This window comes from Notamacropus eugenii, chromosome 7 (genome assembly GCF_028372415.1).
Source record: "Notamacropus eugenii isolate mMacEug1 chromosome 7, mMacEug1.pri_v2, whole genome shotgun sequence".
Lineage (NCBI taxonomy): Eukaryota > Metazoa > Chordata > Mammalia > Diprotodontia > Macropodidae > Notamacropus > Notamacropus eugenii.
In genome coordinates this window covers 8,578,190-8,602,886 of record NC_092878.1, presented here as the reverse complement: position 1 = coordinate 8,602,886, position 24,697 = coordinate 8,578,190, and positions in this window count along the sequence as shown.

Genomic DNA, 24,697 nt, shown 5'->3' with positions numbered 1-24,697 from the left:
AGCTCTGGCAAAAATGTGAAGAATGAAAAGTCTGTCTTCTGTTTTCCCCAAAGCCTTTCTTTTTTATGTTCTTTCTCTTCTTCTTCATAATGCAACTTTTCTTTCCCCCAAGTCAAAGATCCTAAAAAGAGGCACCCAGAACTGAATGCAGTAGTCCAGATGTGTCTTGCCAATGTAGATTACTCTGGAGTACTACATCTGTCTTTTAAAAAATATTTAGTATTTTATTTTTTCCCCAATTTCTTGTAAAAAACAATCTTAACATTTGTTTTTAAAAATCTGAGTTCCAAATTCTTTCCCTCCCTTCTTCCTCTCCTCACAGTTTCACCCCATTGAAAAGCCAAGTAATTTGATGTAGGTTATACATTACATCTGTCTTAAGGATAGTCCTTAGTTTTCTCCTATTAACTTGTGCTCTGGTTCCTGGGGTTTTCTTGGCAAGAGATATTGGAGTGCTCTGCTATTTCCTTCTCTAACTCATTTTAGACATGAGGAAACTGTGGCTAACAGGGTTAAGTGACTTGCCCATGGTCATATAACTAGTAAGTGTCCAAGGCCAGATTTGAACTCAGGAAGATAAGTCTTCTGACCCCGAGTCCAGCACTTTATCCAGTGCAACACCCACTTGGCCTACTACAGAGGAATTAGGAACCCCATATACTCCTGTACACAAATACACACAAATATCTACAATGGATGCCATGCTATGAACTGCCTTGGTCTTCCTGACTAGATTCCCTGAGGGCAAGACCAAGTCTGGTCTCATCTAGCTTTGTATTTGTCTGAGGACCTGGCTCAATACCTTGCATACAGTAGGCATTCAAGAAATATTGTTGAATGAATGAATGAATGAACAACTGGGATACCCATCAAACATTTCCACCAGCTCCCTGCCGTTCCCTAATTAGAGAAGGATCTGCCTCAACAGAGATAATTTTCAGCCTCTTGTGCAATCAGCAGTGAAAATGGTTGTAGCAAAGATGATCTGTCTATTAACATGATGGGGCAAAAAATGCACTGACCCTCTTTTCGCTGCTATTTAAGTTAATTTACTTTGATATGCATTTGGGGAGTGGTTGGTTATTGTGTAGCATTGTGCTAGCCACTGAGGGAAACACAAAGGAATGCAAGGCATGGTCCCCTGAAATGGAAACACAGGATTTATGGAGATATGAGTTTTATGCAAAGAAATCATTGGACATAGAAAAAAAAGGGAACTCTCTGAGACTGTATAGCATAAAGTTTTTATCAAATTGAATCTGATCAAATGCTAAACTGTGTGCTGTGGATGGTAATGGTTCCTAGAAAGGAATTGGCTGATCTGCCTGAAATGTAAAGGTCTTCCTGGGTTGTTATTATAAGAGCTAGGCAGAGTCAGAAATGGAGGCACTATGGAGAAGCACAGAATTTCAGAGTATGATAGGACCTCAGGGTCTTCTGGTTGAATTTGTACCTGAGTGGGTTTCTTGTTTACAGTATCAATTAAATAACCAGTCAATAGACCTTTATTAAGTGCCAGGCACTATGCTGAGTTCTGGGGGTACAAAAAGGGGCAAAAGACAGATCCTACCCTCAAGGTGTTCATAATCTAATGAGATTTGTCTGAGTCAGGCCATTTGTGTACAAATAGGATAGCTCTGACTATTAGGAGGTTTTCCCCACCAGGTGACATCCAGCCTAAATTCACTTATCTGTGACTTTCACTTGTTCTGCCTTTTGGGGCTAAGCAGAACGAGTGTAATCCCTCTCAAGGTCTCTTTCAGCTCAAAATCTATGATCCTCTGAGCCATATGTCAGCACTTCATTTTTTTAAATAGCATTTTATTTTTTCCAATTACATGTAAGGACAATTTTTAACATTCATTAAAAGAACTTTGAGTTCCAGATTTTCTCCTTCCCTCCCTCCTCTCCTTCTCCCTAAGATGGTAAATCATTTGATATAGGTTATATGTGTGCACATAATTCCATATTAGTCATTGCGAAAGAAGAAATGGACCAAAAGAAAAAACCCACAAAAATAAAGTGAAAATAGTAGGCATTGATCTGCATTCAGATTCCATCAGTTCTTTCTCTGAATGTGGATAGCCTTTTTTATCCTGAGTCCTTTGGAATTGTCTTGGATCATTGCATTGCCGAAAAGAGCTAAATCATTGATAGCTGATCATTATATAATGTTGCTCTTACTGTGTATAATCGTCTCCTGGTTCTGCTCACATCAGCCCTTTAAATACTTGAAAATAGCCACCCTATTTGCCCTCCTTTCTCCCCACCCACTCCGTCCCCCAGTTTTGTTTCCTCCAGGCTAAATATCCTCATACTATCAATTGATTATCACATGGCATGACTTTGAGACTCTTCATAGTCTTGGTCATCCTCCTCAGGACTCTTTCTAGCTCACCAAAGTACTTCCTAAAATGAGGCGCCAAATGCTCTAGGTGTGGGTTTGAGCAGGGCAGACTGGTACAGCGAGACCATCAGCAGCCTAAGGTAGAATCAGCTTTTTTAGTTGTCATACTGCATATTAAGTTTACAGTTTACTAAATCTCTCAAGTTGTTTTTTCCCCATGAACTATTTTTCTAGGTATACACACACACACACACACACACACACACAGTATGTATTTATCTTGTACATTGTACTCTGTATTTTTTTAATCAAAGTATAAGATCTTATATTTATTGATACTAAATTCTATCTTATTATATTCGCATCATGGCAGCTAGGTGGCACAGTAGGTAACATGCCAGGTCTGGAGTCAGGAAGATCTGAGTTCAAATCTGGCCTCAGACACTTACTAGCTATGTAACCTTGGGCAAGTCACTTAACTCTGTTTACCTCAGCTTCTGCACTTCTAAAAAGAGCTGGAGAAGGAAATGGCAGAGCATTTTCATAATTTGCCAAGAAAAATCCAAATAGGGTCATGAAGAGTGGGATGGGATCAAAGCAACTGCACACAAACAGTGTTTGCCTCATTGTTTTTATCACTCAAGACCTCTTTGGATCCCTTTCATAATACTGTAGGTCCCTTTTTGGTCTCTTTCATAATACTGTAAGTCCAGTTTTACTTCATGATATGATTTTTGAAAGTCCTTTGAAATGGAATTGCTTTTAGTAGCTATGATACATTGGTATTTATACCTAAATACACAATCATTAGCAAGTTATCCACTGCAACAGAATCAGGGTATTTCAGCATACTGCTAAATAAGTGAGCCATTGTGATCAATCATCCTTCACCTAGGATGATCATCTGAGAGTACAATGATTGTGCCACTCTCCTGTTTAAGAACTATCATTGGTGCCTCTGGGAATTCATCTTCTAGGTTAAAATACAAACTTTGAAGGCTGGTCTTTAAAACCCTTCAGAAACTGTATCTAGAGAGTGTTTCTAGGAAGGACAGTAAGACTAAATGAAGGTATAAATTTAAAAGAAAGAGTGCTGAGTTCAGGGACCAGCAAAGGGGCCAGTTTGCCTGGAATGTTGAGTACATGAAGTGAGTAATGGGAAATGTTTGGAAAAATAGGTGGGAACTGAATTGATGAGAAGGCTTTAAATATTAGGAATTTATATATCATTTTAGTGACAATAGGGATCCAATGAAAATTTTTGAGTAGGAGAATGATACATGGACCTATATACTAAGAAGATTATTTTGGCAGTCATATAAGATTTGAAAAGGGGATGGATTAGAATCTGGGTGACCAATTAGGAGACTATTAAAATAATTCACATGAGAGTTGAAAGGGGTCTGAACTAGGATAGTGATACTTTATGGAGAGATAAACGTGAAAGGCGTTGGTGAGATAGAATTGACAAGTTTTGGTACATGGAGAGTGAGGGAGGGGGAATAATTGAAAGTGACTCTGAAGTTGTGAGTCTGCACAATAAGAATGATGATGAGACCTTCAACAAAATGGTTAAGTTTGGAGAAGGAACATGTTTTGGTGGGGGCAAGTAATGAGTTCCATGTTGGATATATTCCAATTTCAGATAGCATATCCAGGTGGTTGGGACTAGCTAGCGGGTGGTAATGTGGGAGTAGTTCAGGAGACAGATTAGGGCTGGGTGTATAGCTTTGGGAGTCATTTGCATAGAGATGATAATAGAATCCAGGGTAGCTGAGGAAATCCTGAGGAGGAAGATTATACAAAGAGGAGAGAAGATGGCCCAGGATAGAGCCTTGGGGCATGTTCAGTATTAGGGATACAGAGGGCAATCCATTAAAGGTCACAGCTATTTCACATTTCTCATACATGGACCTGGAGCCATAGTCACCATCCCCACCTTCAGTAGACTTTCATTTGCTCCTGCTTACCAATCCCCCTAACTCCTTAGCATGATGTTAGGGAGTGGACACTGAATTCAGACTCAGAGGAGGCTGGAACCCTTGCCTTGATATTTAAACTTTATGAGGTTTCTTCATTTTGAAGATGGGAATAGTAATCATTATGAAATCTATATCACAGGATTATTATGAGGGTCAAAGGAGATAATACTTATAAAATGCTTTGTAAATATTGCATAAATTTGAGTTATTAATTTTGCATTTGTCTGATACTATGCCCGCAGTTCCTTGATATTCCTTGATACGTATCTCCCAGGATTCAGATCACATGGGTAATTAAATTCTCATTATTGTTCTAGAAATAGAATGGTCATTTTGCCCTTCTCTAAATCCTCTCTCCCCTAGAGTCTGTTTTTGGTTTATTTGATGAATTATCAGATAGTTTTTCGTTTCTTACATATGTAACCCCATATAGATGTATGAGGTCTTCAAGGAGGATTAGCATCTCTGGTGTGAGGTTTTGCCTAGCCCTTTTCAAGGCTGCTTATCCACCTTTGGTGTTCTTCTGTCACTCAACTCTCACCTGTGGCTCCAAGAAGCTATTGCATGTGCAGTGGCCACACCCTCATAAAACCTTCTCAGCAGATGGGCTAAACCAGGTTGAAGGTAACTGACAGACCTCAAACCTGTTGGTGAGTTAGGGGCATGTTTAGTATGTGAAGACTTCCCCTGGTAGAATGGGCAGATGAGAATAATTTGTTCCAAAGGCCATGGAGGTGGCTGAAGTGGGTACCATGGAGCACTTAGAGCTTGGTCAGACTTCAAAGTTGCCAAGGTCATCCACTGTATCCTGGGCCATTGCCAGTCATCCTGACTTTTTTCTTGCCACTGGATAGTGATAATTGGAAGAAAGAATGACATTGATGACTTTGTGCAACTCTGCCTCACTTAACTTGTCACCTTGAGATGTCTTTGGTTCTCTTTGAAATGAAGGACAAACAATACCTTCTCCCTCCAATTTTAAAAAAATTAGTTCACTTATTCATTCAACAAATATTACTATGTAAATAAATTTACTATGTAAACTTACATTTACTATGTAAGTACATATATGTGTGTGCATATCCAATTCACGAGCAAGTCAAGATATCACCCATCATCCATTATTTTATTGCCCCAATGTCATTTACTACTTAGCATTTAACTGTTTCCCTTTTCCCCAGTAACCCTAAGGGTCTTCTCCCAGTTTGATTTTTTAAAGAAGTCTATTCATTGAATGGGTGTATCTCACTCAAAGTGAGAATGTGATAAGATCTTAGCCTAAAATGGCCAGGGTCTCCCATTGCATCCTGGGCTATCTCCAGTCATCTTGATGAATACTGGCCACTGGACCCAGATGGCTCTGGAGGAGAAAGTGAGGCTGGTGACCTTGCACAGTCCTCCCTCCCTTAAATCAAAATCAACTGCAAGTCATGTCATCATCTTCATGTCATGGTCTTCTTCGAGAATGAAGGGCAAACACAACAACCCCAGTGTCATGATGTCATTGGTCCTCTTTGAAAAGAAAGGATGAACAACAGCAATGCATGTTTCCAGGGCTGCCAACTCTCTGAAGAGAGTATGACACAGAGCAGAGAGAAAAGAGCCTCTCCTTTAAATTCAGAGTTTTTCATCTAGATACAGATTTTGCTGACTCCTGAATTCGGACCCTGACTAGGTTTGCTCTTCCCTAATTTATCTAATTATACTGAACTTGATCCCTTACTTGCAAAATAGTATCTGCCAGGGGTCTGCTGAACTGAAGAAAATAATGCCTTAAAAACTGAAATTGGGAAGTAGAAGCTAATGACTCCATGAGACATCAAGAAACAATAAAATGAAGACAAAAGAATGAAAAAATAGAAGAAAACATGAAGTATCTCACTGGAAAAACAACTAGAAAATAGAGAACTAGTTGAATAATTGTTGCACTACCTGAAAGCCATGATCATGATATAGATTATGCAAGGATACACAAAATTTCTAAGAACTTTATTATTATTAGAGCTATTTGGGATGAAGTGAAAAAAAAAATAGACAGGCAACAAAGAAGGATGTCCTGGGAGAAGGAGGAAGGGAGAATATTATCTCATGTAAAAGAAGTGGGCAAGGAAGACCTTTTACAATGGAAGGCAAAATGGTGTGCATGGGGGAGAGGCAATGTTTGAACTTCATTCTCTTCTAAATTGGTTCAAAGAGGAAAATACACACACACACACACACACACACACTCTCAACTGGGTATAGAAATCTGTCTTACCCAACAGGGAAGTTGGAGGGGAAGGAAAGAGAAAGAGGGGGTGATAAAAGAGAGAGTGGATGAAGGAAGGCAGGGGTCAGAAGGAAAACAGACTTTAGAGGAGAAACAGGATGAAAAAAAAGAAAGAAGAAGATGAACAGAATGAATGTGGTTGAGATGAACTCATCCATAAAACAGAGGTGGATAGCAGAATGGCTTAGAAACCAGAATCCAACAAAAAAGTTGTTTACAAGAAACATACTTGAAACAGAGAAACACACAAAGAGTTAAAATAAAAGCCTGGAGCAGAATGTTTCATCTGAAGTAAAAACTGCAGGGGTAGCAATCATGATCTCAGACAAAGCTAAAGCAAAAATAAAGCTATTTTAAAGAAATAAAAAAGGCATCTTGCTAAAAGGCATTATAGACAATGGGGTAATACTAAGTGGAAATTCACCAAATGCATTGCATCCAAATTCTTAAAGAAAAGTCAAATGAATTATAGGAGAAAATAGACAGGAAAACTATAATAGTGGAGTACCTCAACTTTCCCTTTTAGAACTAGACAAATTTAACCATAAAATAAATAAGAAATTAAGGACATGAATAGAATCTTAGTAATGTTAGCTATAATAGACCTTTGGAGAAAACTGAATGGGAGTAGAAAGAAGTATACCTTTTCTCAGCTGTACATGGTACCTTCATAAAAATTGATGTTGTATTAGGGTGCAAAACCTCACAATGGAGGAAAGCAGAAATATTAAATGCATCCTTTCCAGATCATAATAAAATAAAATTACATTCAAGGAAGGATTATAGAAGCATAGAGTAAAAATTAATTGGAAACTAAATAATCTAATCCTAAAGAATGAGTGGGTCAAAGAACAAATCATAGAAACAATAAATAGTTGCATTAAAAAGAATGACAATGGGACAACATACCAAAATTTGTAGACTGCAACCAAAGCAGTACTTGAAGGAAATTTTATATCTCTAAATACCTATAGCAATAAAATGGAGAATGAGCAGTTCAATAAATTGGACATGCAGCTAAAACAAAAACTGATATACAAAAAGATTCCATAGTAAAGTAGACCTCCAGAAAAACAATGCAAGAATAAAACAACGAAGGATTACTGTACAGGTTATCTAGTCCACTCTAAGTAACTCCACAGGGTAAAAGGCAATAGTTAAAATCACCTCTAGCCCATCGATGAGGGGATTTGTAATAATAACTACTGCAACTATAGATCCAAAAGGGGTTCAGAAGAAATGGAGTGGGAGAGAAGGAAATGGGGAGCATTTACCCCCAGTGGAAAAGCTGAAGAATTGAGGAAACATAGGAAAACTTCAAATACAGTGAAGAAATACTCTGTTAAGAGAAACCCAGATAAAAGTCCAGAGTGAATAACTCAGCAATAATTGCAAGTGGGAAAACAGAAAAGAGAATATATTGCAAGGAGTCTGAGAGTAAATCTCAAGGTCTACTAAAAGATATGAAGGAAGAGGTAAGGGATTAAATTAAAGCAATTTAGGAAAACTTGGAAGGAGAAAAAAGAACTTACAGTAGAAACTGGAAAACCTTGATGAAGTATTAGATACCCTGAAAAATAGAAGGGAGGAAATAAAATTTAGAAAATTCAATGATATCACAAAAATACTGGAGAAAAAGTTAAATCCTGAAAATATGGAAGAGCTTATGAGATCTCTAATGTCAAAAACAATTAGCCTAGAAAACAAGACGTGGATACAGAATTTAAGAATCAGTTTCCTGAAAATAATGATGAAACAAAAACTTGGTCACCATATTTCAAGAAATCAAAGAAGGAAACTGGACAGAATGATTAGATTTAGAAGGTAAACTGAAAAAGAATCCATGAGTTCTTTCCTGCAAGAAGACTAATGCCTATATTCTCAGCAATACAATGACCTAAGACAATTCCAAAGGACTTAAGATGAAAAAATGCTATCTGCCTCTAAAAAAAGAGCTGAAGACGTCTGAATGCAGATTGAAGCATACTTTAAAAAAAGCAGAACTTTTTTTGGTTCAAAAATTTTTTTGGGGGGGGGGTCTGTGTTTTTTTTTTTTACAACATGACTTATATGGAAATATGTTTTGCATGAATGCACATGTAAAATTTATATCAAATTGCTTACTTTTTAAATGAGGTGGTAGGAAAGAGAGGGAGTGAAAGAATTTGGAACTTAAAAAAAAAGAATATTAAAAAAAGAAAGCTAATACCTTTGGAACCTTACTAGAATGAAAGTCTTTATAGTAGATTCCATTTTAATGAGTCCTGTTTGCTCTTTACATGCAATGCCTAATCATTACTCAAAGCATTCATGAAATTTGACCCTTTCCTTAGGAGTTTCTAACCTCACTTGTAAGTAATCAGCTGTGGTTTTTTTTTTTAAATAGAGCATATCTAGGTAATGAACAAAAATTAATTGTTCAAAAAATGTAACTTCCTATTTTTGACAGCTCCCTGCAGTTTCCAAAGTAACCACATATGGCAATAAAGAAATGCATACTCAGATTAATAGGTAGAGTGGTGTAGTAGATAGAGTACTGGGCCTAAACACAGGAAGATGAACATTCAGATCCCATCTCTGACATTAATCAGCTCTTATCGCCAAGGGCAAATCACTTAATTCTTGAAGTCTCAGTTTCCTCATCTGTAAAGTGAGAATAAAATTTATAATATTTAGCAGAGCTGCAGTGAGGCTTTGGTAAGATAATGAATGTAAAGCATATGTCATTTATCAACTTTAAATAGCTATTGTCAATTCTGGAGGCAAATGTTTAAATTAGGCATATAATTAATAAATACGATGATTGATAATGATGATGACAAAAGTGACCTTACTTAGAAGCCGGCTAGTCCAATTTCTTCATTTTATAGATGAAGAAATTTAGGCTGAGAGAGGAAATATGAGGTCACACAGGTAGTGAGTGACAGAGTCAGGATTCTAACCCAGGTCTCCTAAGTCCATGCTCTGTGCTCTTTCACTGCACCACATGGCAGCAGAAGTGGTAGTAGTAGGCATTGTCATCATCTTAGTAGTGCCATATCTTTCTATGTTCAGACCTGTGATGTCACTGCTATAAAGAATTCCCAAAGGCCAAATCCCCCTACCTCTACCCCTACAACTGTATTGCAATTTATAGCCTAAGTTGCCTAGGGACACTTAGGAAAAGTGACTTGCCCAGGGTCACTCAGCTAGTATGTCAGTAACAGGACTTGAATCTTGGTCTTTCTCACTCCATAACTGGCTCATCTACCACCCCAAACTGTCTCTTCATATTTTTATAATACTTGAATTCCTTCAAGTTACTTTCACATATATTTTCTTATTTTATCCTTAAAGGAGAAAAACCTTTTGAGATAAAGAGGGTATTATTATCTCTGTTTGACAGATGAGGAAACTGAGACTCCCAGAGGTGAAATGACACAATTAAGATAACTTAATATGTTAGTGTCATTTATGGGATTATTGAAGAAAGAGGGGTATGTAAAGGGGGGACAGGGGAATATAGTGGATCAGATACTGGACTATGAGGATCTGGAGTTCTAGTTGTGGATTCCCTTGGCCATGTCTATGCCTCACTAGTGTTAGACTCCAATTTTGTTAGTACTTCTCCTGGGGATTCTGTGAGTACATGTGGGAGAGTCCTAGAGATTTTTTTGGGGGGGTGGGGAGGGATATTTTGTAGCTATTTTTCTACTATGCTATTGCAACACATGTCTTTTCTAGGAGCTAATTGTGTTAACAGGCTGACTTTTAAAAAAAAATCAGCTTTATTTTATTTTCAAACCTCAATTCTCTCCTTCCCCAGCCTCCCCTGCGTTCCTCCCATCCCCTAGCCATTGAGAAACAAAGAAAAAACACTCCATGACAAACATGTATATTCAAGGAATATAAATTCCTGCATTGATCACGTCCCATCATTACAAAACAAAACAAAACAAAAAACCCCACATATGCCTTAGACTACATTCTGAGTCTATCACCTCCTTATCTGGAAGTAGGTAGCATGATTGATCATGAGTCCTCTGGAATTATAGTTGGTCACTCTTTGTTCATCAGAGTTTCCAAAAGTCTTTGAAAGTTGTTTGTCTTTACGATATTGTTGTTATTATATAAATTTTTTCCCTGGGTCTGCTCACTTCACTTTGCATCAGTTCATACAACTCTTCTTCCTACATTTCTCTGAAACTCTCCTTTTCATTATTCCTTATAGTACAATAATTTCCCATTGCATTTACATACCATAAATTGTTTAGCAGTTCCCCAGCTGATGAGCAACCCCTCATCTTCCAGTTCTTTACCACCACAAAAAAGTGCTACTATACGTATTTTTGTATAAATGACTCCCTTTCCTCTTTGATCTCTTTGTGGTAGAGATCTAGTAGCAGTATTGCAGAGTCAAAGGGTGTGCCTTTTGAGCATAGTTCCAAATTGCTTTCATAATGGCGGGGACAGTTCATGGTTGTACCAACACTACATTAAAATACTTCATTTCCCTTAGCCTTGCCATCATTTGTCATTTTTGGTTTTTTTGGTCACCTTTGCCCATCTGAGCGGTGAGAGGTGGTACTTCATAATGATTTAAAATTGCATTTCTCTAGTTCTTAGTGGCTTAGAAGATTTATTCATATGGTTATTCATAAATTTGATTTCTTTCTCTAAAAATTACCTATTTATATGCTTTGACTATTTATCATTTGGGGAATGACTCTTATTTTTATAAATTTGAACTGGTTTGAATTTGAATTAGTTTCATATATATCTTAGAAATGATACCTTTAACAGAGAAACTTGTTCCAAAGATGAATTTCCAATTTTCTACTTCTCTTCTAATTTGACTGAATTGGTTTTGCTTTTGCACAAACTTTTACATTTTCTGTGATCAATGTTTTCCATTTTACTTCCAGTGAACCTTTTTATCTCTTGATTGGTCATTCCCTAGACATAGATTTCTAGCTAAAAATCTGATAGATGATTTCTTCTATGCTTCCCTAGTTTGTTTATAATATCATCAAAATCAAGTACCTATTCGGATCTTGTCTTGGTTTATGGCATAAGTTACTGGCCTAGACTTAGTTTCTGCCAGACTGCTTTCCAATTTTCCCAACAGTTTTTGTTAAATAATCAGTCAGTCGATAAACGTTCATTAAGCACCTAATATGTGTCTGGCATTTTGATAAGCACTGGAGATAGAAATGAAAGTAGAAGAAGAGATATTCTTTTCCCTTAGTGAGCTACAAGGAAGATAAGACACAAAGTGAGCTGAAAGAGAGGTGAGAAGAGGGAGAGAAGAAGGGAGGTACCTGGTTCAGTGACATGATGGAGAAATCCAAAGAAGTCCAAAAGCAATGTAGCTGGTGGGAAATGGGTGGAAGATTATGCTGAACCTTATTCTTAAATAAGGTAGGTTGTAGCACAGCATTCATTAAACACTGGACATGTGGTCTTTGACACTCTTATTTATAGGGGTTGGTTGTAAGTCAATAATCAAGGTTATAGTTCCCATATAGTCTCATTTTATAAAATTCCTTCTTCTTCAGGTATCATAGAGAAATCAGATTACATTCACCAAACAGGCTGGGCAAGTTTCTGAGAATGGCTTGGGAAGGACAACTTTTAAAGCAGAAGTGGAAAAAAAATAGGAGACTGTAGGAGGTACAGGAGACAGACAGGAATGAAAATTTGATTTCTGGACCCCCAAGCAAAATTGTATTGGGGTATGAAGGGGTGCTAATTCTCCCTCCCCCAAATAGCCTCAACATACTATCTGCAATAACTTCTCCCCCATCTTTAAACCTTCATAGGTTTATCACGGTTTTGTGGTAAGTAGCTATACCTTTGGGTGGGATAGGATATTAAAAAGAAAGAAAGTGGTGTGACTGGTGAGAGAGGATCTTTAGAATCCATAGGATCATAGGTATCAGTGCTACAAGTAGTCTTAGGAGCCATCTAGTCCAACCCCTTCATTTTACAGATGAGAGAACTGAGGTTCAAAGAGTGACAAATCCTACCACTGAATCATATTATCTGCATAATTTACCCACAGGGACACAGATAATTGTGTATCAATGGTAGTGTCTGAACCCAGATAGTCCTGATTTCAAGGCTATCATTCTATCTGCTATGCCACTACTTTTCCTTCCCCAAACCTTAAACCTACTGCATTCTGAAGATGAGATGCCAATGGGCCCCTCCCTAAGGGCTCTCTTCTGGACCCTGCTGGCTTTACAGCGATTATCAATAGTAACTGTTGCTGTTTCCCTCCCAGCCTGATGTCTTTCTTTTGGTTGCCTCATTAAAGGGGCCATGCCCTGGCTACTTCTTAAACAGGCCCATTCAATGAATGGGTGTTGCCTCACCCTAAGTGAGTACCTTCAAAGACCTTGGCCTAAAGGGCCCGAGGTCTCCCACTGCATCCTGGGTCATCTCCAGTCATCCTAAGGAATATCTGGTCACTGGATTCAGATGGCTCTAGGGGAGAAGTGAGGCTGGTGACCTGCATAGCCCTCCCTCACTCAAAACAAAGTCAAGTGCAAGTCATGTCATTATTTCTCTGATGGCATGGTCTTCTTTGGCAATGAAGGACGAACACAATTCTTAAATAAAGGCCCTTGAACTCATGTCCCTGCCCAAAAGGTAGAGGATGGAATCAGAGGGGAAGTGAGTACTGTTATTTGCGTATCAGGCAGATTCAGTCTTGCAGGATAATGAGGTTTCCCAAAGATGTTTCCTGGGGAAGGAAGACATGAAGTAGAAGCCCAAAGAGATCCCAAAGCCTCAGTCTCCTCATGAGCAATTAATATTTCTCTAATTGTTTAGATTTATCTTTATTTGTATAGAAAGTGTTTTTAAGTTTTTTTATATAGTTTTTGTGTGTATCTTATTTTCAAGAATTGTATATTTTCTGTAGTAATTTTGAATGGAATTTCGTGATCTCTTTCTGTTGGATTTTGTTGATAATATGCTGATGGAAATGCTGGTGATCTGTTTGAGTGAATTTTATAGCCTGCACCTTTGATGAAGTTAATTGTTTCAGTTAGCTTTTTTCGTTGCCCCTCCAGGGTTCTTTAAGTAAACCATTATTTTCTGCAAAAATGATTTTTTTTTGTCTATGATTATTCCGTAAATTTCTTTTTTTGTTTCTTTGCTGTAATTATCATTTTTAGAACTATACTGAATGGCTTTGATGATAATTAGCATCCTTGCTTTGCCCCTAATCTTACTAGAAACTCCTCTAGTTTATTCTCATTACAGATAATCCTGGTTCTTGGTTTTAGTTAGTATTTATCACATTAAAGAAAATTCCATTGCCCCCTGAGCTTTCTTGTGGTTTTTTTGTTTTGGTGTGTGTGTATGTGTGTGTGTGTGTGTGTGTGTGTGTGTGTGTGTGTGTGTGTGTGTGACAGGAATGGGTGTTATATCCAGTTATAAGCTTTTTCTGCATCTATAAATACTTTATGTTGCTTTTGCTATTAATATTATAAATTATATTTATAGTTTTCCTACTATTGAGTAGTCTTGTATTCCTGATATAAATTCATCCTGGTCATAGTAAGTAATAGTTATGATATGTCGCTATAGTTCCCTTGCTAACATTTAAAAAAATATTTTTCTTTTAGTATTAATGAGGGATATTGGTGTGTAGTTTTCTTTCTGTGCTTTCACTCATTCTGATTCAGGCATCAATAGCATATTTGTGTCATAGAAGGAATTTCATAGGATTTATTTTCCTATTTTTTCCCCAAAAGTTTATGCAGTATTGGAATAAATTGTTCTTTAAATGTTGGATAAATTTCACTTATAACTCCATCTGTTCAAGGGACTTTTTTTTTTTTTGTGAGTTCCCTTATGACTTATTTGATTTCTTTTTCTAAGATAGGGTTATTTAAGTCCTTTGTTTCCTGTTCTATTAATCTAGAATATATGTATTTGTATATGTATATTTGAAAATATTCAACCATTTCATTTAGATTGTCAGTTTTATTAGCATATAATTGGATGAAATGTCTTTTACTTATTTATTCTTTGTTGTAAATTCACCTTTTGTATTTTTGATACTGTTAATTTTGATTTTTTAAATTAAAAATTAAGTTAGCTAATATCTCATCTAGTTTACTGACCCCACTCCCAAAGCAAGTACTCATTTCCCAAAAAATGAATTTTATTTATTAATTCAGTAGTTTTTTTTCAATTTTTAAAATTTGTTCTTCAATTTCCAGAATTTCTATTTCAATATTAATTGGGGTTTTAAAATTTGTTGATTTTTTAACTTTCTTAGTTGTTTGACTGTTTCTTGCTTCTATTGATGAAAGTCTTTAAAAATATATATCTTCTCTTAAGTACTACTTTGGCTGTATCTTCAAAGATTTTGGTATGTTTTTTCATTTTTGTCATTGTCTTTAATGAAATAATTGATTATTTTCTATGACTTGTTCCTTGACTCATACATTCTTTAGGATTAGGTTATTTAGTTTTTGATCAATTTTTAATCTTTGCTTCAAAGGTCCTCCATTGAATGCAATAAATGGTGTCTTTTCTACATTTATTTGTGAGGTTTTTATGCCTCAATACTTGCTTTTTCATTTTGTGAAGATACCATACATAGTTGAGAATATGTGTATTTCTTTCTATTCCCATTTAATAGTTCTCCAGAGGGTTCTCATATCTAACTTTTCTAAGATTTGTTTCAGTCCCTTCATTTCTTTCTGTTTTTGTTCGTTTATTTTAATTGGAGTTAATTGGGTTAGATATATTTAGATCTGAGAGTGGTAAATTGAGGTCCCTACCATTATGCTTTTACTATCTATTTCTCCCTGTACTTTATTCAATTTTTCCTTTTAAATGCTATGCAGTTTGGTATATATATATATATATATATAGTTAGTAATGATACTAATTCAGTATTATGGTACCTTTCTACAAAATGCAATTTTCTGCTTTTTCTTTTGATTAGGTTCATTTTTGCTGTTGGTTAAAGATCATGATTGCTACCCCATCTTTTTAAATTCAGCTGAAGAATAATATATTATGCTCCAGCTTCTGATTATAACTGTATTTTTCTGTTTCAAGTGTAAATGACATATTGGTGAATTCTAGTTTCTAACTCATTCTGTTATTCTCTTTGCTTTATGGGTGAGTTCATCCCTTTAATGTTCATAGTTGTGATTCTTAATGGTGTATTTCCCTCCAGACTGTTCTTTTATACTTTTCATTTTCTTAGTTTTCTACCCCTTCTTTGAGAGTTGTTTCTGACTAAGTCCACCCTTAATATACCCTCCTTTTCATTCTCTCTTTCCCCTTAGTGTTTCTGTGTCCAACTCTGTATCTCTGTCTCCCTCTGTCTCTCCCTCTTGTTCTCACTCTCTCCTTGGACCAGTTCAGATAAGGATGAAATTGAAGCATTACCTATTGCCCCCCTCCAATTATTTGAGATGATCTTACCCATTGTTTTTCTGCTTTCTCCCTTCCCAATATATTCTTCTTTCCCTTCCTTTTAATTTTTCTTCTAAAATCATCAAAGCAAACAAACACTTCTAGACTTTCCATCTAATTAGACTTCCTCTGTGACTCCTGATGATGACAGAGTTCTGAGGAATACACATATCATTTCCTCATATAAGAATGTAAACAGTTTATCCTTATTTAGTACCTTATGATTTCTCACTCCTGTTTATCTTTTTATGCTTCTCTTGACTTTTGTGTCTTTATGTTAAGGTTTTTATACAGGTCTGATTTTTTCATCAGGAATCCTTAGATATCTATTTCATTAAAGATCCATTTTCCCCCCAGTAGGATTATACTCAGTTTCGCTGCGTAAGTGAGCTAGACCTCTTGTTGTCTAGAATATCATATTCCAAGCTCTTCACCCCTTTGTAATTTTGTTGTTCAGTCATTCAGTTGTGTCCAGTTCTTTGTGACCCCATGGACCACAGCACACCAGGCCCTTCTATCCATCATTGTCTCTCAAAGTCTATCCAAATTCATGTTAGTTGTTTCCATGATGCTATCCATCTCATCTTCTGTTGCCTCCTTTTCTTTTTGCCTTCAGTCTTTCCAGGTATCAGAGTCTTTTCTAGTGAGTTCTGTCTTCTCATGATAAAGCCAAAGTATCTTCAACTTCAATATTTTACCTTCCAGTGAATACTCTGAATTGATTTCTTAAATATTGACTGATTTGTTCTCCTTGCCATCCAAGGGACTCTCAAAAGGGTTCTCCAGCACCACAATTCAAAAGCATTTATTCTGTGACACTCCACTTTCCTTATGGTCAAACTCTCACAGCCGTGCATTGCTAGTGGGAAAACCATAGCTTTGACCTCTGTGCTGTCCAAAGGACTCTCACAAGTCTTTTCCAGCACTGCAGTTCAAAAGCATTTATTCTGTGGCACTGAATCATAATTTAGCTACTATGACTGATGAAAGCCATAACATGGACACAGTGACCAGTTCACGACCTATACATGATCAATACACAAACCTGTGTTTGGGCATTTTACCTAATAACATGGGCTTAACACCCAAGCTCAGGAATGAATTCATTACTAAGCAGAAACCTAAAATATCCACCAATCAGAAGTGATGTACCACCTCCCTTTGTTTGATTTCCATAATTACCACAGGGTGCTCCTGGGGTCTTTGTGGGGATTGATCCATTATTGAGACTGTTTCATTTGGCAGCCACCCCAGATTGGCTCTTTTTGTAAGTAATCCATTATGATTATTAAAACCATTTATTAAACTCTATATTTAATCATGATAGAGCTCTTGGCCTCTTTCTTCGGTAACAAATTTTCTTCTCTGATTGGGGAAGCTGAGAATATTTGAGTGCAGAGGTTTATTCCCTTAAAAAGGTACAGAGTTCCCTAGCCAGGGGAATTCTGGACCCTACAGATTCCTTACTTTTCTTCTGTTTTTTCATTCTTCTGTCTTTGTTTTGATATTACCTGATGTTTTAAAAAGTCTTTAGCTTCTACTAATTTTTATGGAGTCATTTTCTTGGATAAGGTTTTGAACCTCTCATTCCAAGGTGCTAGTTCTCTTTTCATAGCTCTCATTTCTTTTCCTAGCTCTCATTTCTTTTCCTATTTTTTCCTTTGCCATTTTCATTTGTTTCTTAAGATAAATTTTTAGCTCCTTTAAAAACTTTTGCTTTATCTTTTAAAGAATTATGACTGAACCTATGTCTAAACTTTGTTTTTCTTTGAGACTTTGCTTGCAAATATTTGATAGTTTATGTTACAATAATGTTTTGTAATTATAATGGGTTTGTGTCTTTCAACATTGTAGATATTTATGGTGGAATTATTTTTTGTTTGTTCATTTTCCCAATCTATTTCTTGATTTTGGATTTTATATTAAGGGCTTTGTATGCTTCTGGGGGAATGTTGTTTTGAGTTTTTGTCCTCTTGGGTTTTTTATCCTTGGGGTTATTGAATATTATGTTATTCCAGAATCTCAAGTAACAGCTCAGGTTGGGGATCTGCAATCTTTTAGTGCTCCCAAAGTGAGATGATCTGAGACAAAGTCTACTCACTGCCCTCCTGATTTGAGCTGTGCAAGTTCTTGACCAGGTTTGGATCTGAAAAAGGGGCCTATGGATTTATCCCTGGTTGGAAATTTTAGCAGACTTCTGTTAGAGTTAGCCATTGTCTACCTGCTGAGATACTTTGCAGCTTCACGGTGATCAAACTGTATGTAACTCCTTGGTTTGGTATTCCTGCCCTGTTTATTTCCCTGCAGGCTTCACCCTGGGTTGGAAGATAGAACTGAGTTTTTGTCCTCCTTCTTGAGCCAGAGTCACATAGCTCTTGTTTGCTTCTGAACTTGTTCCTTGATTAATTCCCAGCTAGGGTCCATAATCATGACTGCTCCTCTTTGCACTCCTAGGCACAGTCTACCCTGAATCAGAAATGGATAGCGAGTGATAGAACTGCCAGATGGCACTGATTCCCACACTGTGCACTACGTCAGGACCATTTGGGATATTTTTCTGCCCTGGTCCTTCCTGCCCCAGTGCACAGCATGGGCCTCTTTCAGTCTCTGGGCACTAGAACGCTCAGCAAAGTGTGTCCCAGCTAGACCTCATCTCCTGTGCCCACAGATCTCTCCCTCTCTCTCTCTCTCTCTCCCTCTCCCTCTTCCTCTCTGTCTCCCTCCCTTTCTCCCTTTCTCTCTCTCCCTCTCCTTTCCCCTCTCTCTCTGCCAAACTGTGCTAGCATCATGGCTCACTTTAATTATATTCTTGGATTTCCTGATTGGGATTCAGTCTGGTGCATGTTATAGATTATTGTGGGGGAATGCTGCTGAGGAGTTAGATTTCTTAATCTTCTGCCATTTTGACTTGCCTCCCTACTGGCTGATTGTTAATGGGAAACACTCATAGAAGCTCTTGAGATAAAGTAAGTAGTATTAGTCATCCAGAGGGTATCCTAGAACCTATGAAAATAGTTGTTATTTAATTGTTTCATTCTTGTCCGACTCTTCATGACCCCATTTGGAGTTTTCTTGGCAAAGATATTAGAGTGGTTCATCATTTCCTTCTCTGGCCCATTTTATAGATGAGGAAACTGAGGCAAGCAGGATTAAGTGACTTTCTCAGAGTCACACAGCTAGTATCTGAGGCCAGATTTAAATTTAGCTCTTCTTGATGCCAGCCCCAGTCGCCCTATTCACTGTGCCACCGAATTTCCAGTAGACTCCATCTAGAGAGATAGCTTGAGGTGGTAGCACTGGTAGGACTCTACTTATTTCCTTTTCTCCTTTCCCCTCATTATTTTGTGTTGTCTTGGATAAAGAAGGATACAGCAATGTAGCCCTGAAAAGAAATCCTAACCCTATGACAGCTCAGTAATTGATTAGATCTATACAGGAATACAAGCATAATTATTTTTTTCTGACTCCCAGGACTGAATTCCCGTCCCTCGATCAGCAGTTCTCTACTGGAGCTGCCTGACCTCTGTTAGTGAACAAAAGTTTTTTTTTTTCCCTATAAACTTGGCAGTTCAGCAGCTTCCCTTACTTCATATGGAGTGAGAACATTTTCAAACAGGGTGTCTTACATCATAGAATGGCTGCACTTGCGGAGACAGAAGCAACGAAATAAATGTTGTTGAGGCTCTTTCTAAGAGTTGAGTAAACTGATTTACATGCAGAAGCTATGAAACAAACTGAAAGTCATTGACCCCCCCGACCTCCTCTGATTATTCAAGGTGGAGTCATCTCAGGGGGACTCGTTCATCTCTTTGCTCAGGACTTAGCTGTCTGCAGATAATTACAGGGAATTCAAGTTTAGACCTATGAAGATTTGTCGCTGGCCACTGGGTACCAGTGGCTTAATAAAAATCAACGGACTTATAATTACTCTCTGCTATCTAAGAGCAACCTTATGTTGAAATGCAAATTATGAAAACATCTATCACAAAATAAGGCAAAAAGTTTGAAAATATTAGGAATTCTAGGCACAAAATTGTGCAGTGAACTTGAAAAGCTTGATGCCAATTATGTGCTCCACTGAATTAAAATGAATTAGTATTATTAATAAAGACCCAAATGATCTAGCCTGCTGGTCCAACCTTTTACCATCTTGCATTTCATTAGGAGTGAACTTTTCAATTAAGATCTGTCTTCCCACGCTTACCAAATTAAGTTTTCCAGACTTATGAGTCAGTCCCAAGGACCTCAGGAAATAGAATAAGTTTGCAGAATTGGGCATGACAAAGTGCCAGTCTCTAATATCACATTTCAGCTCCTTCCTGGGTAAGGTGATCACCTCCTTTGGATCTCTAGACTTGAATAATTTATTCAATAAAAGTGCCATTTTAAGGGAAAGAAATAAAGATGTTTATACTTGAAGGCAGCACTCAGAAATAAGGTTTGGAGTCAGAAATTGAAATGGATCTGTCAGGAGCTATTTGGAAGAGAAGAGAGGGAAATGGATAGAAATAGAAATGTGTAAAAATATCATATACTAATATCCTCAACTTTATTTGTCCTATGAAGGGTTTTTTCATGCAGATGAGAGTTTTTCAACTGGAGATTCCTGCCAGAAACTCTACAGATTTGCAAATGTTTTGACTATTAATTAATTCTATCATAACCAGATAGATACCCAGAATAGATTTAAGATTTGGTACTCTGTGTATGTGTGTGTGTGTGCGCGTGTATTTGCTACTCGTTGCAATGTCTCCTAGTAGTTGAATTGTTGTTCAGTCCTTTCGGTTGTGTCCTCCTCTTCATGACCCCATTGGGGATTTTCTTAGCAATGACACTGCCATTGCCTTTTTCAGCTCATTCTTTTTTACACATGAGGAAACTGAAGCAAATAGGGTGAAGTGACTTGCCCAGGGTCACACAGCTGGAAAATGTCTGAGATCAGATTTTAACTCAGAAAGATGAGTCTTCCTTACTCCGTGCCTGGCACTGTATCCACTGCACCACCAAGCTGCGTCTACTAGTTAAGTAGCTTTCCTTAAAAGCCACATGATCAAAGAAGGGGAGAGAGGAGAGAAATCCCTCATGACCCCTAGTAGGGGTCCTTAAGCAGCTCTAGTTTGTGATCTCTTTTGCTCTCACCGGCAACAATTTATCCATGACTTTACTTAAAGCCTTAGGAGAGGAATGGTTAACTTGTTCTGTCAATCTAATTGTATTTCTTCTTGACAATCAGAAAGGTGTTCGAATCTCCTAAAGTTATCCTTAGGTATTGTCACATTTTTGCACTTATTTAAATATGAAATTAATCTTGTGATTATATTATGGCCTTTCTGGGCTGGGGCGGGGTGGGGTGGGTTTGATCAGAGACCAATTCCTTTATGTCTGTGCCGCATATTTGGCATCTGATTGTACTCTTTTTTAGCATGTTATGGTGGACAGAATGGTGAGCTTGGAGTCAGGAAGACCTAGGTATGTAACTTTGAGCAAGTCACTTTACTTCTCTGAGACTCAGTTTCTCATATATAAAATAAGGAGTTTGGACTTGATGTCTCTAAGGTCACATCCATTTCTAAATCTATGATTATGAAGTCTTATTAGGATTCTTGTGCTTGGTATAAATTCAGTTGCGGGTGGGATTTACCAGTGGAACACCATTTGGACATACTTTCCAGCAGAGGGAGCCGTATATGAACACAAACAGTGCTATATTTGCTTTTACTCACAAACACGAGAAAAACTTTTGTACTAACAGGGCTCTATATAAAATCTTCAGCTAGTGGGAAGCCTCTGTACCAGCCTTTTAAAGAAGTAAGATCTCTCTCTCTTCCTCCCTCTCTCTCCCTCTCCCTCTCTCTCCCTCTCCCTCTCCCTCTCCCTCTTCTCTCTCTCTCTCTCTCTCTCTCTCTCTCTCTCTCTCTCTCTCTCTCCCTCTCCTTCTCTCTCTCTCTCTCTCATCTATCTCTATAGCTTATTTATTCTGATATCTTCTGAATACTCTTTTCCCTTCCTTTCTCTTCTTTGCTTAATTGAATTTGCACTTGGTGCAAAAATGGGGGTCTGGTCAGGGAAAGAAGGCCCTAGGAGAGGGGAATCTTGGCAAATGGATTCTAGAAGTCATAGAATTAGTAGTTCAAGGCTGGGAAAGGCAGCAGGGCCTTTGTAAACTGGGGCTCCCAGGATAATGAAGCACTTTGAGGCATGGGATCAGAAGACTGCCATGGAAGAAAGTTTGCCAACTAATTTCAGTTTCCAGGGGACAAAGCCTTGGTCACCTCACCCTAGTTATGACTGTATTTTTGGGTCTATTTTCCCTGTACACTGTGAAAGTATTAATCTGTCAAGTAACAATATTGACAATCTTGTGTTCATGGTTTCCATTTCTATTTCTGTCCAAAGATCTGCACAACTGGCTCATCCCACTGATTATTTGGCTTTCGGGTTAGCTACTTCTACCATGGAACTCTCTGATTCCATGGTATGTAGTCTCTGAATTGTGTGGACCATCTGTTTAGGTCTATCCAGACATACTTGATCACATGCTGTCTTGTTTTGTTCTCTAATCATTTTATGTGCCTTGTCTTGCTTTCGTAAATCAAACACTTTAAAGACGGAGACCAACTATTATACTTCCATATTCTCCTACAGCGCTTGGTAATATAGAGCTTATAGTAGATGCTTGATGAATGATCACTACTTCAGTTGGCCAATTCCTCTTTTATCACCTGTCTTTTCTGCTGTCCTTGGAAGTGCTTTGCTTAAGGACCTTGCTTTGGTTTTGGTTGCAGAATCAGTACTATAAATAAGCAGGATAGACATTATAGAAACATATCCTTCTAATGCCTCCCAGCTGTCAGCCTTGCTTCACAGATGGAGGAGTCCTGCAGCCTCTTCAGATCAGTATCTTTCTCTGTGTCAGCCTCTGTCTCTGTTTCTGGTGACCTTTCCTTCATCTTGCTGCATGATGAACCCGACCGTTTCTATTTACCTCTCCTTTCCTCCCAACCCTTCCCTCTGGTCATTCTCTTTCTTAAACTCCTTTATGGTTTAGTTTGTAACCTGTGCTTTAGCTAACTGTAATGCAACTGTATTTCCTTTTAACACTTCCCAAACTGACTTTTGACTCTCAGACTGATCTCATTTTCATTTAGTTTATATTATGGAGTATTTATTTTATTGAACCAATCTTTCAATACTCAATTAAAAAAACATTATCCTTCTATCAAACTGGCTTGAAGAGATTTAGCAGAACAAAATTGCTCTAAGAGGAGTGGCAGCCTCCAAGCTGACTTCCCTGAAAAGGGCAACCTTGAAGACATCCTGCTGTGATAATTAGCAAAAGAGAATTGACAGAAACCAACTGCTCCCAAGGTAGCTCAAGGTCACGTTTAAGAAAAGGGCAGCAGAAACTGAATGGGAAGGATGACCAAAGACAGGAGCTCAACCGATGTCCAGGATTTTTAGGAAAAGAAAAATCACTGGATTATTAAAAGACACCTTTTAATTGTCTTGGGAAATACACAAATAAACAAGTATGGCCAGTAAGTGGATTTGATTTCTGAAATATAGTATCAGTCAAAAATCAAGGAAAACTTCCTACTATTTGGTTAGATAAAATAGATAATTAATATAAGTGAATTATCCAAATTGTAGGGCAGGGATCTTGATCAATCCCAAGTATAATTCGGTAACTGATTATTCAGTTGTGGCTCCTACTGGTTGCCTTTTTATTTTCTTTGTCCTGACAAAAGTTCTCCAAGAACTAGTTTAGCTAAACTAACCTCATTTATTTTTTTGGATAGGGTCACTAGATTAAGGAACTTACATACATTCTGAGGAATTTAATTATTGTTGATTTGAGTGACAGTGTAGTGTGTAAGAAAGAGCATTGGCATGGGAGATTTGGGATCTTTCCATGATATGGCTACTAATGAGTCAGTGCATCCCCTCTCTAAGTTCTTCAGTTTTTTTCTTCTATAAAATGAAAAGGAATGGACTGGGACTTCTTTAGAGTTCCACATAGTTTTAAAATCTTGTCATCTTATTACGTTATCTTAATTTCTGTGGAGCTGTTCACACATTCTTTCATGATAGCCTTGAAGACCAAGAGAAATATGGGCTGACATTTACGTAGTCTAATTAAAAGATTGATGTGAACCTAGAGTAAAGTCTTCAGTGGCATGCCATGAGGCTCTCTTCTCTGTTCATAATTTTAGACCTTCACTGATTTAGATGAAGCACTAATGGGCACACTTATCTGATTTTAAAGGGACACAAAGCTGAGAAGGACTATGTTAAGTGACAGATTCAAGATTCTAAAAGATCTCAGCAGGCAGAAGGAAGGAACCCCAACTAATAAGGATAACTCTGAAGTCTTGAATTTAGGTTCACAAAATCAGTTGCACAAGTAAGTACATGTCGAAGGAGTGTGACTTAATAATCATTTGTGTAAAAAAGATCCAAGGTGTTTTGTTTTAACGTGACATGAGTAAGGAGGGATGTGCTAGTAAATATTTAACAACAGCTTTTCTGAAAATGAACTTTTAAGTTTCATTTGCTTTATTAACATTTTCCTCATCATTGTCTTAAGTGTAGAAACCACAAAACAGTAAATCAAGCCATGATCTGTAACACTGTCTGAGTTCAGAGGTGTAAATGTTCATGCTGAAAATG